The 14,333-nt window shown below is 37.3% G+C and overlaps 1 protein-coding gene across 1 annotated transcript in view; it reads left to right on the top strand.

Annotated features, from left to right (window-relative positions):
• Nucleotides 1-14,333, top strand: part of b4galnt4a (beta-1,4-N-acetyl-galactosaminyl transferase 4a) — a 229,398-nt gene that overhangs the window by 179,766 nt on the left and 35,299 nt on the right. The gene's annotated exons all lie outside the window — the stretch shown is intronic.

The raw sequence follows: 14,333 nt of genomic DNA, 5'->3' as shown, positions 1-14,333 counted from the left end.
AATTTCTTCACTGTGAGATCAATAAAGACAATAAATCAATCAAACAAATCAGCACAAAGTCATCAATTTATAACATCAGCATTTAATTACTTCTTGACCAGATATTTGAAGATAAAGAATAATATGGCAGAAGTGGAGTCATTGGACTTAGTCTGTTTAATACTGTCTGGTTGGGCTGTCATATAGCTCCTACACATGGTGTGAAATAATGAGCACAAACTAAAGTTCGCTTTTTTTCCCTATGTTAGTTTTATCATTGTTGAGAGGTGTGAAGTTTCTACGGAGGTGGCTGTTTTAATAGATGGAACAGACAGGAAATTCGGTCGGGTACACATGTTAGTGAGATCTGGTGGCCATCCACCACCTGGCTGTCAACACCTGGAGGTAATGACTCACACTATTAGAGTCTGTGTCTGTGGAGGGGGTAATGGCGCTGCCTGTGTTCTGAATCTAGATTTCCATCATTAAAACTGACAAATGATAGGAATTTGCAGTTTGATATTGTGTGTTGGGATTTATTGGGAACATTTTATCCCCTGCTTTTAGTGTATCATTGTAATCTGATAAAGGGTGTATTAAATAATTAGTAAACAAAAAGAAAATCATTTGACTTTTTTCATATTAATCATACTTAAAAGAGCAGCTACATCCAGTACCCTAAACATTTGAAGTGTTCCCTTTTTATTCTATACTTATGTAGCACCATTCTTTTTCTTCTACTACAAAGGGAAAAAAGATATCAATTTTACCAGCTCGCTCCTGGGGGAGGCAGCCTTCCCTTCCCAGAGGGGATCCCAGTATAGTAGGAAGTTCTTGGTTTGAACTGAACTGAAAATAGATTCAAACAGAAAGAGACAAGCTTTGTTTCCTAACCAGTTATATGATGCACTGTAACTGACTGTGTACATCAGACAAAACCTTTACTTTTTTTTTTTATGAAATTATCAATAAAATTAGGAATAGATTTTTCAAAAAGGTAATTTAATTGGATAATCAAATGTTAATTCTTTAGTTTTAGCTGTAAATATTCATTTAAACTAAAGTTTTGAAGGAAATGCACTGAGCTGAGTCAAAGTGAGCCACTGAAAAGCTCTTTAAACCAATAGACCATCCGGGAATGACTTTTAAAAAATGTATCACTCTCAAAGTGCTGGGTTTTGTCACCGCCTGTGCTCATATCTGTGACGCGATAGCTTGGCACTGCCTGCTAGGTGCTGTCACAACAACCTGATGAGTGACAGTAATGTTGTCAGGTGAGGAACCCAGATAACCTCCATCAACCGTATCTCCTCTTTTTGAAACAGCTAACAGCGCCTCTGGCTTTGTAGACAACCTCAGGTGATTGACATTTGCTTAAGTTATACAAACTCAAGTGCTCTGAGCTGCATACTGAGCTGGTCCAGGGCTGTGCTTGATGTGATGTGTCTTAGAACTTTTAAAGCAGCTTACACCAGTTTTAGATAAAACACAACAGCTGAAGCAGTTGAAGTAATAATATTAAAGTTGTTACTGAAAAAGTATTTTTGATGAAACTCAATTCAGGATAACTATTGTGCTCCACTCAGGTTGAAAGTTAAAAAATACAGATGATAAATGTTCTTTTGTTGACATGCTTTGCTAAAACTGGTAGATTTTAATTACATACGGTATGCGTATTTCCAGACCGTTTCAGGCATTCTCCAAACAATTTGAATTGTGCATAGCTCTAGGCTCATTTAAAGACTAACAATAGACAACATTATCCATACCTAAACTTCTTTTGATGGGATCTGATGGAGCAAACAGTTGCTCCAAAAGTTTATTCCAGTTCTAAATTTTCTCTCTAAGAATACAGATGTTTGGTCAGAGAGGATATTATTATTTACTTAGACTCAAACCTATAGCAAACTAAAATATGCTATACTTCTTTCAATTAGGTTGAAAACAAATATGTGCCAAAGTTTCTATATTTAAGCCAAAGAAACTATAATAATAATAATGAATTTTATTTATCATGCACTTTACATTTGATTTCAAATCTCAAAGTGCTACAAAACAAGTTTAAAAGACCATAACATTAAAAACAGAGTAAAAAGACAGTCATTAAAATCAATACATTAAAAGGCATACGTAGCCTATTAAAAAAAATCTAAAATCAACAATTGTAGGAATTTCTAAAAAGGAAAGTTTTTAGTCCTTTCTTAAAACAATCCACCGTCTGTGGGGCCCTAAGGTGGTCTGGGAGGGCATTCCACAGACGGGGAGCTGCGGCTTCGAAGGCCCTGTCGCCCATTGTTTTTAGCCGTGTCCTGGGTGGGGCCAGACGGTGCTGTTGGCCTGACCGGGTCCGGGAAGAGGTGTGTGGTGTGAGCAGTTCAGTGAGATACATGGGGGCCGCACCGTGCACACAGTGATGGGTGTGCAGAAGAATCTTGTACTCTATACGGGCGTGAATGGGCAGCCAGTGTAAAGTGTGAAGGATGGGAGTGATGTGCTGGTGTTTCCTATACAAGTATGGGAAATAGTATCCAAAAAAAAGAAAGGAAAAAAAAAAAAAACATATATATATAGGTCTATATATATTTAGAAGCAATGTTTTGTACACAGCATCAAATGGTATTTCAAATCTAGTTTAACTTTAAATTTCAATCTACATCTCTGTATTGAATTTTGATGGTTATTTGTGATATTTGGTCAAATGCACTTCATATTATGAAGGATTCGGATTGTTCACATTTGTGCACATTAATTATTATTAATTAGACAGCACCACACGGTAATGCAAATATAAAAAGATGGGTGACTGATAGTGAATGATGATTAACTTTGGGTTCAGAACAAGTTTAGGAAATGCATACTTCAAGACATTGTGTTTTGTAATTCAAGTTTCAGACTAATTTAATCACATATTATTAATCCTAAGATATATATCCTTACAGAATTGTTCAATATTTTCCCCATCAGTTCCCCATTTACTTGGGTATTTCTCCTTCCTAATAAAATATGATATACAAAAGAAAAAAAAATCTTTCAAGGTGTTAGATACTTTAGAAATATTATAAGCATAATAAAAGAGTTTTGGCACCTGGGGGACACCACAAGGGATGTCCGGACATTAAGATATGTTCAACAACTATACCATAGCCGTATTGTGGCTGCAAAAAAGTGTGATTACTTTAAAGACTGCTAAGATTAAGATTGATGCAGCTAAAATCAACGGTATTAATGTCATTGTTGTGTGTTTAAAAGAGCCTATATGCCCATGTTTATTTACATTATGTTAAAGTAGTGCACCCATTGAAGAGTTTAGAAATCAGTAAAATTGTGTTTAAATGTTTATGTACCTTGTGAGTGGCTTTAAACTCCCTCTGGCTCTCTCTGAACATTTTAATACAGAATCAAACATCACTTCAACAAGGTTGTTATCCAGCAATTAGCAAGAAGATTTATTATATAAGCTACTTAAAACGTCTCAGAAAAGGATGTTCACATCCAATTCGTTACAGCTTAGAAAATGTGATGCAAGCCCCTCCTTTCATTTGTAGACACATGGAGAATAGTTATTTGTCCTTCTCCTAGTTATTACCGTTCCTCCTTTCCGAGCAGTATTGAGGGAAGCCTTGAGGTGAATGTCCAGTTATTTCACTGTAGGATCTGTATATCTATAATTGAATCACTTAAACACTCCTAGCTATTATAGCTGGCGAGAAGCAAAAGGAGAGGATAGAGCTTTTCCAGCTGACATCATAGGCGTCCAGATTTAGCATGGAGACGGATACTGCACCTGCTCTCCGCACCTGTGCTATCTGATTGGATCCAATGTATTGTGCGTGTGTTTGTTTCTGTGTGCATACTTCTCCTTGATTTGGTTTCAGTCTGAGTACAATTCTAAGGGTTTACTTCCTCTCATATAAGATACTTGGAAGATCTTAGAATACAGTATTTTTTTAGTAGGTGAGGAGGATTGCCAGAAAGCTGCAATGACTCCAGTGTCCTGTTGTCGTCCCCGAGGCTTTCAGTCCACCATCTGTTTGAGTGATGGAACCCTGCAAGGATCCAAATCCTTGAGTGTGTCTCTGGGTTTTTTTTGTGTGTGAGTGTGTCTTCCTCTGTCTTTGAGTGTCTTGTGGTTCGTGTCTAATCGCAATGCCTTTGAGGTTTAAATGCACATATTTGGAGCTGTGAAAAACCGTGATTTCACAGCAGACATCTGATTGGCAGTAATTCCTGAGTGCAACCAAACTGCAACGCAGAGCTGGTTGAAGCCAAACGTAATTAGACACAGTAATGACGACAGGGGGTCTGGTTAGTGTGGCAGAGAGCAGAAATTATGTTGTGAGCATCTTCAAAATTGATATAAGCCTTGTTGAAGGGGTTTAAGTACTTATCCAGGAAATTCTTATTGGTCTGTAATAAGAGAAAATCAGCATTTAAAAACTCATGCAGTCAAATTACAGATGGCAAATATGAGCGATTATGCTATGTTTTTTCTAAATAAATCTTATAAGAGCAAACAAATCAAATTGCACTTAACGGATGCTCCGATAGATTGCATAGACTCCATAGATTTCTTGCATTAGCAGCATGTGGGTAAAAATCATGTAGAAATGCCAGATTGTCTCTTTCCAAAAGTGACAGTGTGACATTTATAACTGTTACAATCAAGCGGACATGAACAGGTCAGACAGTAATCAGGCTTCTATCTTCTCCCACACTGTTTCTGTCTGAAACTATAAGTACGGCAGTAAAAATAAAAAAATATATATATAATCTTTATTTAAAGGCACCCAGGGTTCAATCTTAATGACTTATTACAAATTCAATACAGTCATGTTTGGATAACACTATACTATATCATACTGTGGGATTCTGTTTCTATTGGAGTCAGAGAAGCTGATTGGATTTGATGGGAAAATGAATCGAACTTAATAGAATGCAATTATAGAAGAAAACTAATTGTGACAAAGGCAAAGCTTCCACTTTCAGCAGAACAGTGACCTTAATATTAAACTATCAGACCTACAATAACATTTTGACATACTCCTAAAAGACAGGCCTTTTCAAATTCCTGCCTTGATTCCAGTTAGCAGTAGGTGACAAGACATGGATATTTTTGTACATAAATGTACTAAATGTTGATTTAAAAATCCTTTTTTATTCCTGCGTTTGGGGCACAGCCGGAAACTTTTTTTTTAACTCCTGTACTTATTTTATTCATATTGTTTTAAATTTTCTGTTACTCTTTGTTTCTTCATGTATTTTACCCCTTTACTGTCTTTTATAATTAAATCTCTTTGAATTGTTAAGTTGCTGAAATGAGTATGCAGACAGACTTGCATTCACTTGCCTTACTGAGATCTAAGTGGCATTTATTGATTTATTATTAAGCTTCTGCCTCCTTCATTTACCACACATAGTTTTGTTTACATGGGCATAAGAAAAAAAAAAAAAAAAACACTTGATCGGAGTAAAAATGTATCATGTATCCATGCTATTTTTATGAAATTCGGGTAGGATTGGAGTGAAATTGTAATCTGACTCAGAGGGATTGTTTATGCTGATTGACATTCCGGTCAACATGCATGTAAACACTTGTCAGGATCAAGTTACTCTGAATGAAGCAAGCTGACCTGTCATGTGCACCCGCTGTCAACGTGAGGTATTTCTGCTTTGAGGGGCTAGATGCTCCAGCTGGAAAATATCAGAATATTTTTACCGGTATGTTTACATTTTTTTTTTTTTTTCCAGTAGGCCATTTTAATCTGATTACCTATGTCCACATAAATAGTACCTTCTAATTATATTTTTTTGTGTTTTAATCCAAACACATTTAAATGTGAGTACCGGTACTATTAAATATTGTAAATGTAAACATTGTTCCTTTAAGCTAAATCTGGTGGATACTTTTTCTTTTACAAAAGCTAAAATTCAGCTTGACCCAGTGGTGAGTTATCTTATCTATAATATGATGAGGAGTTATTCAGTATATCATAAGGTTCTGCAGAGGTCCTGTTTGAGACATTTAGAGTGTTGAAACAAAAAGGCATCAGAAAGTTGCAGTAAAGAAGCTTGAATTGGAAACCCCTCAAATAAACCATTATTTTCTATATGAAAGTAAAAAGCTGTTTTATAGCCTATATAGCCTTTTAAATGTTGTCACATCTAACCAGAGTGTCTTCTAACAGTTTTCTATGTCCCTCACGTGTTTTTGTTAAACTACAAACTGCACTTGTGGACAGCTTTTTGTCTTTCCACTTGCCTTGATTTTAGTGGAGGGCACAACTACCTGCTGTCTGGTCAACAGACCCCACAATAGCTGTGTCTCTGCAGCTCCTCCTGAGTTAGAAAAGGCCTCTTTGCTGCTTTCCTGATCATTTTTTCCCTCTATGTTTCTGTGTGGTGTCTTTCTTTGTCCTTGTGATGTGTGTTCCTATTTTATTTTGTGTATTATTTTTAGGCTGCTGCTGTTCTTCAATTTCAGACCCTATCAACTAACTTGCCAATTGATTTATCAAGCCTTCAGATCCCATACTAATACCCGTACTAATAAGGTGTTTTATGAGGGGATGAATAAAAACTAATTCTACCCTATACTACATTTTTTTTTTTTTTTTGCAGTATGAGTAAGATATAATAACCATTGTTCTTCCTGTTATTATTTATTATATGAATAATATTATATAATTTATTATTATTTTCTTTTATTTCTTAGATATCAAATGTAATACCCAAACATTTGTTGTTTCAACATGGCAAAATGTGTAATTATGAAGCCTCACAGTTTGGTGTTATATTGATAAGAAGAGTTTCTCCGTTTTCAAGACTGTTAGTATTGGCCAAGTCCAGAATTTTAAGAACAAATTGTTTGGTCCAAGTCACATTATTATGTCAGAAAATAAGGTTGCATTTTTTTTTTTTATTACAATAACCAGTGATGCTGGAACATGAATAGAATAGAATTCAACTTAATTGTCATTACATTGTCAAGTACAAAGCAACGAAATTCACTCTCTGCATTTAACCCAGCCCTTTGGGGAGCAGTGGACTGCCATTGTGCAGCGCCAGGGGAACAGTGTGGGGTTAAGGGTTTTGCTCAGGGACTCAGAGGATCGAACCGGGTACTTGCAACCTTCCCAGAGCACAAGCATACTGCTCTAACCATGAGGTCAACACTCCCACCAAATATGATATGCTTACATATAAGGGTATTGGATGTAATCAGAAAAGGTTTACTGTGTGCCAAGACCAGAAGAGAAGTGAACGATATGACACAGAGGAACAGTGGGAGAGAGCAGGAGATGATGGAACGGAGGAAATGGAAGAATGCGAATTTGTTGAGGCTGCAGGGAAGAGTGGTGGGATCTCTCTCTGATGGATTAGAGAAATGCTTGGGAAATGGAGGAAAAAAGGGGAAGAAGAGTGTGAAGGGGAAAAAAGCTTTTTGTCCTCCTCAGGGCAGCTCCAGACTCTAGTATCATTAATGTAGTAGAGGGAAGCGTTTTCGCTGAGAACAAGCTTTTATTCAAAGGCCACCTGTGGGCATTGGAGATAAAGAAATCAGGCAAGAGATAGAAAAAGGGATTGAGAGAGGGACATGGTGACACTGGGGATAAGGGAGTGGAATGTGGACTTTTGTAACCATCAGTGGAAAGATAGAAAGAAGTGCATCAGTATGAGACGATAAAAGCAAAAGTAATAAGAGGCAAAAAAAAACTACTCAAACTAGATTTTAAGACCAAGCCTTTCTGACTGTTGATCTGTCTGACATTTTCTTTTTGCTTCAGTAGTTGTTTTTTTGTGCTTGTAAAAGAGTTTATATATCAACAAGAGATAAAAAATGTTTTCTCCATAGTTCATGCCAAATAAAAGTCTGCCCCAGCTGAAGTAGGCTTCCTGCTGTAACAATATTCTGTGGTATATTGCTTGGCTCTCACAGAACCGTCTTATGTTATTCATCCTAGTCAGATTCCTTTGTCTATCTCTATCTGTTCAGCACACAGTGAGACGAGACTGGAAACAAAGACTCTAATTAGCCAAGCAATTAGACTCTTGTTTTGTGCCCTTTCCTCATCCTTTGAGCTACATACTAATAGCTGCCTTCTTCTCTTCCATCACTTGATTGTCCTTCACTTACATTTTTAGGTTTTTAAACCCCTTTTATACTTTAAAGTCTATACAAATTCACATCTTAGAGCCAATTTGCTTTAATTTGGTTTTCATTTTCCAAAGAAAGCAGTTAAATCACTATTTATCATCTTCATCCTTTTTTCAGCCAATCTATTTATCCCCTTTATCCAGAATCAGCGTCCATCTAACTATCCAGCACACACACAAAAAGACTCTTTCTTTTTCTCACTGTCTTGCAAGTAAAACAAACAATGTTTAGCAAAACTGACAATATAACACATGGCACTTCTGCTTTCATTTACTTACTCTATGTAGGAGCCATTTACCTTAATTTTCTGTATTTATCTCCACCAGGGGATGCATTTCCTTTAGTGCTTTGATTATGTTGGAAGGGGATGGGGTTATTTACGGACAAGTGTCATTCTGTTTAGGTGTTATTAAAAGAGACCAGGCAAACCGTTTTCTACTATGATTACATAGAAGTTATGCTGGTTTATTTTGTTGTAAATGGAAATGGAAAGACAATGAAAATATGAAAATAAATGGCTTCAAGCATAACTCCAGAGCAAGGCTTTTTTGGGCTACTCTATAAAGCTTGGAACTCAACGCTAATTCTGACATTTTGAATTGAAAATGCTTCCTGGATGGGAAGCAAAAGTCTTCAAACTTGGAAATCAAAGTCCAGTGTTTTTTTTTTTTTTTTTTTTTTTTTTTTACTTTTTTTGGACTAACTCCAAAGAAGATCTGCATATTCTTGATTGAGTGCAAGTAAGGCCAAAGCCTACCAAGAGAGAAAGCAAGCAGTAGAAAAAAAATCTAAGATTTTTATTGAACTTTGTTGATCTCACAATGGAGAAATTTACCTCTGCATTTAATCCATCCCCTTGGGGAGCAATGGGCTGCCATTATGCGGTGCCCGATGAGCAGTGTGGGGTTAAAGGTCATGTTCACGGACCCAGAGTGCAGGCTGTGGGGCTCAAACCAAGTACTTGCAACCTTCTCAGAGCACAAGTGTAGTGCTCTAACCTCTAAGCCAGGGGTCGGCAACCTTTTCTACTCAAAGAGCCATTTGGGACCGCCTCCCAATAAAAAGAAAGCACTTGGAGCCACAACCCATTTTGACGTCATATATATAAAACCTATATGCTATGTACAAAAATCGATACTATGTTGCGTTTATGAAATCAACGAACTGCTGCAGAGAACACAAAATTTTATTTCTGCATGTAACAAAACGCATTTTACACTTTGCTCAATTGCAAACAAAATACCCTATTTGGGTCTTTGTATTTAAGAAATAAAAACCGAAACTTACCCAACCCGCACTGAAGGAAAAATAGAAACAGAATGCAGTCACCTGTCCTCCTCTTATTCAGGAGATAAAAAATCAAAACTTATTCAAATATTATCCACCGGCACTGAACGAACCATGCAAACCGAAAAATGTGCAGTCTGCTTCTGTGTCCCATCGCGTGTGTGCGGTCACCTGTCCTCCTGAAAAAAAAAAAAAAAAAAAGACTATTTCACTTAACAATATATAGGTATGTATTTATATTTGACTGTTATATTCCAGACAACCACGCACACACATGTAAAACAATAGCTAATTAAAATATTTATTTTACCTGGTTAATGTGATTTTTGCTCCTGAACCTCGCCGCACAGCGTCTTCATGTCAGGGCTGTAAGATGTCACCTTCATCTTCAAACAGGAGCGTAAGCTGACGTCTGTGAGGCGTGAGCGGTGCTTGTTTTTAATAAAGTTCATGTTGGAGAAGACCTGCTCACAGATGTATGTGGATCCGAAGATTGCAAGGACTCCAAATGCATACCTCTTCATGTTGATGTAGCTGTCGGGGATGGCATTCCATGTTTTGAATACAAGTTTGTCCTGTTTGGGAAGGTTGGCAACTTCGCTCCATTTGTGATTCTGAGCGAGAACGGCCTTCTGATGGCACACATTTTCAAGATCAGCTGTCAAACTCTTGAACTTTGACACCCAGATGTCTTTGTCGGCGATGTCGGCCAGTTCCATCTCTAGATCAGGTTGACTTACACCTGGAAATGCAGTCATATTCAACAGGGATGGATCGATGCTTAGAGGAGTGACAGGGAAAGATAGAGTGTTTTTTTCCTCTCTGAACTCACAGAATCGTTTCCCAAATGACGCTTGCATTGCAGTGATTGCAGATTGCAAATACTGCGTATTTATCACATTCCCACCTTGTTGGTATTCTCTCAAAGAGGGGAAGTGATGCAGTGCGAGTCGCTCTAAATCCTTGGCCAACACTGTTAGCTTGTGCTCGAATCCCAGCACCTCTTCCAGCAGGTGCAGAGCTGTGCCTCCTTTCCCCTGAAGAGATGTGTTCAATGTGTTCAGGTGCGCTGTCATATCGACCATAAAGTGTAGCTTTTCCAGCCACTCTGGCTGTTCCAGCTCAGGAAAGGTGAGCCCTTTGCTGCTGAGGAAAGTTTTCACCTCTTCCAGACACGCTGCAAAGCGTTTCAGCACTTCTCCTCTGGACAGCCACCGGACTTTGTTATGCAGCAGGAGATCAGAGTACTTGGTGTCCATCTCATCTAGTAATGAGCGAAACTGACGGTGATTTAAACCTTTTGCCATTATTTTGTTGACAATCTGAATGACAACATCCATTACTTCTGTGCATTCCGGAGGAAATGTTTGCGCACACAGTGCTTCCTGATGCAAGATACAATGGAAAGTCAGCAATTTTCTATCCAATGACTTCTGGAGTAAAGTTACAAAGCCCTTCTGCGCTCCTGTCATGCACGGTGCCCCATCAGTAGCTACTGAAACCAGGTGGGTGGTCTTTATTTCTTTATTTCTCAAACAGTCCAATACAGCCTCACATATATCCTCCCCCCGTGTTTGGCCTTTTAGCGGTATTAAATCAATCATTTCTTCCTGTGGCCCAGTAGCGCTCACGTATCGGCAGAACAACGCTATTTGTTCAATGTCATTATTGTCTTTTGACGCATCACAGGCGATTGCGTAGGCCAAAGCTGAATTGATATCTTCAATCTGCTGTCTGGTTATGTTTTCTGCCATCTTCACAGTTCTGTCTTGGACAGTTTTGGCAGAGAGAGGCATGTCTTTTATTTTCTGCAAAATTTCATCTTTGTTTCTGAAGTCCGAGAAAAGATGTTCTGAAATCTTAACAAATGTTTCTTTGAGATAATCTCCATCTGTAAATGGTTTACCATGCTTGATTATTTCCTGAGTAGCCACGAAACTGGCACATGTAGTGGAATTTGCGGTCTTAATCCACTTTTTGAAGTGACTCCTGCTCGCTTCAGCCTTCCGCATCAGCTCCAAAACAGCCTTTTTTCTCTCCTCTCCCTCGGGATATCTTTTAGCAAAGACAGAGTGTTTGTTCTCGAAATGTCTTTCAACATTTGACTTCTTGTTGTTTGCCAGTCTTTCGCCACATATTAAGCAGACTGGTGAACCAGTTTCCTCAGCGGTGAAAGCAAAATGATCTGTCCACGTAGCATTAAATGTTCTGCCATCTTCAGGATGTTTCCTTTTCTTAGATTTATTCATAATGTTTCTTCCAGGCGAGGGTCAAAAAGTCAATAAATCAGTGAGCTAAAAAATGTGGTCTGTCAGACATGTGGGGTATGCTAGGAATGCCTGTCGCACATCGGCGGACATGACGTATATTTTGGGTGCTAAAAATGTTCAAAACTTTTTGTTTTAATGTTACAAGTTTACCATAATCTTCAGATTTAGACATTTATTTTAAAATTATTTTAATTTATAATTTTTTAATGATTTAATTTTAATAAAATATTCTATTTCCCAAAGTCACTGGGAGCCACAACAGAAGGATGAAAGAGCCACACGTGGCTCCGGAGCCATTGGTTGCCGACCCCTGCTCTAAGCCAACATTATCCAACAAGCCGCTACAATTTAATTACGGTAGTTATTAAATAAATATGATTAAATAAGTCATACATTTTTCCTTTGTCATACTTATATATGAGAATATTTCCACCCTATTTAAAGTCCTCTATTGTTGCACCACAAGCTCATGGAGGCCAGCAATCATTTAAATTGTAGTGATCATCACATTTTAAACTTCACTTACAATTTCAGTTTTAATATATATGTAATTTAAGAAAACATTTAAAGCTTCAATATTAATAAAAAGTCTCATTAGCTTAACAGAGTTGGTGTTTGCTGTTAAAGTTAACTTAACTGCCCACTTTAAACAATTAGAAACATATAGTCCTGTTGGCTCAGTTCCTCTCATTCTTTCACCAGATGATCTGTTTGTCTTTTCTACTATAGGTGAATTGCATCAAATATCACTCCCAAGCTAAGACGCAGATTTTTAGATGGATCAGAGTTCCCTTTTTTGGTCCGCGACCAATTTTTTTTTTATTTCCAACCCTAGCCCTCTGATGCATGAATTATGAAAGCCTTGATCAAGATTTTTTTCTCAAGGTTTTTTCTTATTCTTAGGACATGAAAAAAAATGTTTAACTTTTTTTCCCAAAAATATTGTTGTTTCATGAAGTTACAGATATGTCCACTGGAGTGGACTATGCACACATGAGAACTCAATATAAAATATTATGAATTTATTAAAAAAAAAATAATGATCTAGTATTCTGTTGTAAAAAATGCAGACCATTGATTCATTTTATGCTTTGAAAAATATTTCAACATGTTTTGTTTAATTTTTTACATTACAAAGGCACAATGTTAAGAACCGAATAAGGAAACCAATGACACTCATAGCTTACTGAAGTGACTGAAATTCCTCAGGATCTGCTGCTGCCTTGAATGTCTCCTGAAGTGTACTTAGGAAGGGTCTTACAATGGGGAGCCTATATGTGTTTGCTTGGCGGTAAGGTTTCACTATAGAAACCATAGAATGAAAGAGATATCTACTTTGTAGTAGCTGTCCACTACAGTGACCACTATGCACCAGAGGGCTAGGCTAGATCAATTCATAGTTGAGGATTTGAGTTTTTGTTAAACCTGCTTTGTGAAACGGGCCAGAATAAAAACCAAGGACCTGCATACTACAAAGAAGAAAATGCTAACAATTTCCAAACAAATCCAAAGTCTAATAAAGGCTTGTGATGTTCCTGAAACACAACAGAATATAGTAAGAGATAACAGTTACATAAAGTAAGACTCCACCAGCATAAGTCAATCAAAGATGTAACAAATAACCAGTTTTAATACTGCTCTGTTTGTAAATTCACTTGATTTGGGGAAAGTATCATTTATTTATCTTTTAGGCATGGATTAAGTGAAGTTAAGGTTTAATAATTGTGTTATGTGTATATTTCTATTAAGGGCAAGTAGGGCAGCTAGGATCATATAGTGACACTTAAGTTAGTTAAGTGAAATTTCAACAGCTATACAGAGAGATATTTCCTGTCTGACCTTCATAGAATACTTTCAGTGCTCTCCTGCACCTACAGTGATTTATTGGCTCCACAGAACGTTTGTCAGTAGGATGATAGAGAGGAGTTTATGCCCGGGGCAACACATGACTATCTCCACATTGGCCTGTGTCCTACGCTTTCAGCTTAGCCCACCATACAAAAGGAAAAATGCAGCTTTACACAGTAAAACATGTTGATTTTGATCCATCCTTTTAACTTTTATCAAAGCAAGAAGAAGACAGATGACAGTGCCTCGAATCAGGCCATAGAGATGAAATTTAATTGCTCAAAAGACTGTTAGAATCTAAATATTTACAGGAAATATAATTTCTCTTCTTGTTAAATTGCTGTCTTTTGTCTGGTGGAGCATTTGATCTGCTTATAGATAAACTCACAGAAGTGAAGCTTTTGGGTTATCACTGTGTTTCTGTCTGTTTTTGAAGTTAATGTTGTGTGGAGCAGCGCAGTATCTTTCATTCCATAGTCAAAGTCTGTCCAAATAAATCAAAAGGGCTTTTATATAAATGAGCCATTGTTTGCTTTTTTTGTGCATGTCAAATTGATATGGGGAAATGGCATACATGGTGAACCTATAAATTATGTTCACAGAAAAAGCTGCAAACTGCATGAGAGGAAATTTATGATTTATTTGGAGCATGGATTTTATTCCCTACTGGCTCTAAAGGAGTGTTTTTATTAAGGATTCAAGGCTTATAAAGCTGCTGCTTACTCTCATCTTTAACCATCTTCCCCTTTGCAGAAAGTCATTTTCTTATCACATCTTCCTCCATTCTGTGAGGT

Source organism: Cyprinodon tularosa, unplaced genomic scaffold, assembly GCF_016077235.1.
Source record: "Cyprinodon tularosa strain WSP-4 unplaced genomic scaffold, ASM1607723v1 ctg121, whole genome shotgun sequence".
Taxonomy (NCBI): domain Eukaryota; kingdom Metazoa; phylum Chordata; class Actinopteri; order Cyprinodontiformes; family Cyprinodontidae; genus Cyprinodon; species Cyprinodon tularosa.
The sequence above is the reverse complement of the archived record's forward strand: the minus strand, read 5'-3'. Positions and strand labels throughout refer to the sequence as shown.